This window comes from Dinoponera quadriceps, unplaced genomic scaffold (assembly GCF_001313825.1).
Source record: "Dinoponera quadriceps isolate SergipeBrazil2010 unplaced genomic scaffold, ASM131382v1 scaffold117, whole genome shotgun sequence".
In the NCBI taxonomy this organism is placed as follows: Eukaryota; Metazoa; Arthropoda; class Insecta; order Hymenoptera; family Formicidae; genus Dinoponera; species Dinoponera quadriceps.
Window position 1 is genome coordinate 13,073 of NW_014554223.1, and position 2,582 is coordinate 15,654.

The 2,582-nt window shown below is 35.0% G+C and overlaps 1 long non-coding RNA gene across 2 annotated transcripts in view; it reads left to right on the forward strand.

Annotated features, from left to right (window-relative positions):
* The window catches only part of LOC106741659, an 8,365-nt gene extending 6,008 nt beyond the window's left edge, over positions 1–2,357 (forward strand). For both annotated transcript variants that reach the window (XR_001374200.1, XR_001374201.1), the window contains 2 exons: positions 1,201–1,336; positions 1,566–2,357. This is a non-coding gene — a long non-coding RNA (uncharacterized LOC106741659). The remainder of the gene's footprint in view (positions 1–1,200; positions 1,337–1,565) is intronic.
* The last annotated feature ends 225 nt before the right edge of the window (positions 2,358–2,582 follow it).

Consider the following 2,582-nt stretch of genomic DNA (forward strand, 5'->3'; position numbering starts at 1 on the left):
CCGAAAATGAAGTTTGAAAACGTACTGCAACCTCCTCGTGAACTTCGAGAACTATAAGTTTTGTATAGGTCAACTGCAGACGTCTTTAATGGAAATATCATATATTGTTATATATATTATTATACCATAATATGCTGAATAAACGTTAGGTAATAATAAAATTTTTACTGTATCAATTTTCTTGGCAAACGAAACATTGCAATACTGCAACAAAGCTAGTATGTAAGTCCCATGGTAACGATCACCGAGCGCAACGACGCGTCGGGGCCACGGTTGCCTGGTCGCGGCGTAGCGCAGCGTTGCGCGAATGATTATTATTTTTAACTATGTTCCCCACAGCTGACCAATTTGACGAAAATATATGTTAAAGTAGAGAGTCCTGAGATATTTTCGCGTAAATATAGAAAGTGGTCACTCAAGAGTATCACAAGAAAAAAATTTATAAAAAATTCAAAAAATTTTTTACCAGTTTTTCTTTCATCACAAAAATTACAAAAAATTTTCTTAAATCTACCTCAACGATGTTTACAAAATATATTTTTTTCATTAAAATCGGTTGAGCCGTTTTCAAGAAAAACCACTTTTTTTATTTTGCTTTCCCCCTCCATAACTCCCCAAAAATGCATTTTGAAGGATCATGTTTGGGGAAGTTTCATATCTCAGGGGTACCAACTAATGATACCAATTTGAGCTCGATTGGTGCGGGAGCAGATTTCACATGNCTTGAAGAATTCAAAAGAGGAATTCGTATTTGGTTTGGTGTGAGAGAGAGACTCCGGTAGAGTCATTTATAGGAAGAGCTGAGCAATTGGATGATCTGCATAAAATATTGCAAGATGAAGCTTATAAAACTGTAATATCGCAGATTATATCTATAAACAGTCCTGGTAGTGTAGATAAAAGTGAACCAGCTAGAAAATATATCAACAAATATAGCTAAAAGTATGATAATAAAGTTGTCTGGATAAATGCTAAAAATTTCAAACTTTTGTGGAATGTTTTCGTGGGTTAGCTTGTGATAAATTGAGATTTAATATAAAAAATGTATAATAAGTGGTGAAGAAAAGGAAATAAGTTAAAGATGTGTATACATTCTTTTCTAATGGAAAGAGTCTTTTTATTTTTGATAATACTGAAAAATATAAAAGTCAAGATGAGTTTAATAATGGTATACAAATTTTTCCCATTTAACTATAACAGGTCGCATGTTTTAATTACCTTTCGTAACTAGAAATGGCCAAGGAATGTACAAGTGTTACAGTTAGATGTAATATCACAGTTTAAGGAGGAAGATGCAATAGAGTTTATCAAAAAATCACTCAACATAGAACAGAAAGTAAGTATTAAAGCGTTGGCAAAGAAACTACTGTTTTTTTCTTTAACATTATAATAAGTAGTAGTATACATAAAAGTGCAGAATGAGAGGTTGAAAATCTTAGAGCCAAATTTCAAAATTAGTGATTATCTGGAAAAATATACAGAAAAATAAAGGAGCTTCTCAACTTTAAGTGACAGCAATATCAATTATACTAAAACAATATTTTTAATTTGGAATGTCACTTTAGATGCAATGAGGCAGAGAGAAAATGGAAATAATTCTTTAAGAGATTTTAAATATTGTGAGTGCGAGCGTGGCGTAACAGACAGTGCACTGGTCTGTTATATTGGAGTTCTCGGGTTCGCCTCGACAGAACCAAAATATTTGCATATGCTCGTATCTCCTCTCCGATGGACTGACATCCATCGAGAGTATCTCTGCCGCAAAAACTACACTCAAAACTGCCGTTCGGAATCGGCGTTAAACTGTAAGTCCCATATACTTGTATATAAAATATGCGTGCGCACCACAAGTATATGTATGTGGGGTTTGTACGACATTGAAAGATGTTATAAATCCGACATATACAGATATTGTGTCTTAGATCCTGATGATATCTCCGCAGATATGTTTTTAAATTTTGTAAGTGATGAAACAAAATTAGGATTTGCTACTGAATTATCAAAGCAATATTCAATGCTTAGTTTAGAACATACAATACTTAATTTGCATAGTACTACTAGTATAGCAAGCAACCAAAATACAATTAGAAGAGCAAAATAACGAAGAAGAGATTTTAACAAAAACTCTAAAATTATTTATCAAAGATAATGTAAGTTTGAAAAATTTAGATCACTCAAAATCTATTTACGAGGGTGGATCAAATATAAACGAGCCTTTTTAAATTGCGCGCCTGTCGGCGGCATGAGGGGTCTGCAACGTATTGGACAGTGGAGGGGAGTCATGTAAGTGGAGGGAAGGCAGTAATAACGTTAGTGCCCCACGTGCTTCTTACTTTTAGCAGTAATCATGATGAGCGAGAAAGAGGTACACCCCGCAGTTGCACAACGTGTTATTATTAAGTTTCTCGTCAACGAAAATATAAATGCTGCTGAAATTCGGCGTCGATTACTCCTACAATTCGGGGAAAGAACCCTTCCATGGGCTCGGATGAAGCAGTGATGTAACGAATTTAAGAAAGGACGGGAGCGTGTTGAAAACATTGCCCACCCGTGCCGTCCCCGCACCAGCATCACAGCACAGA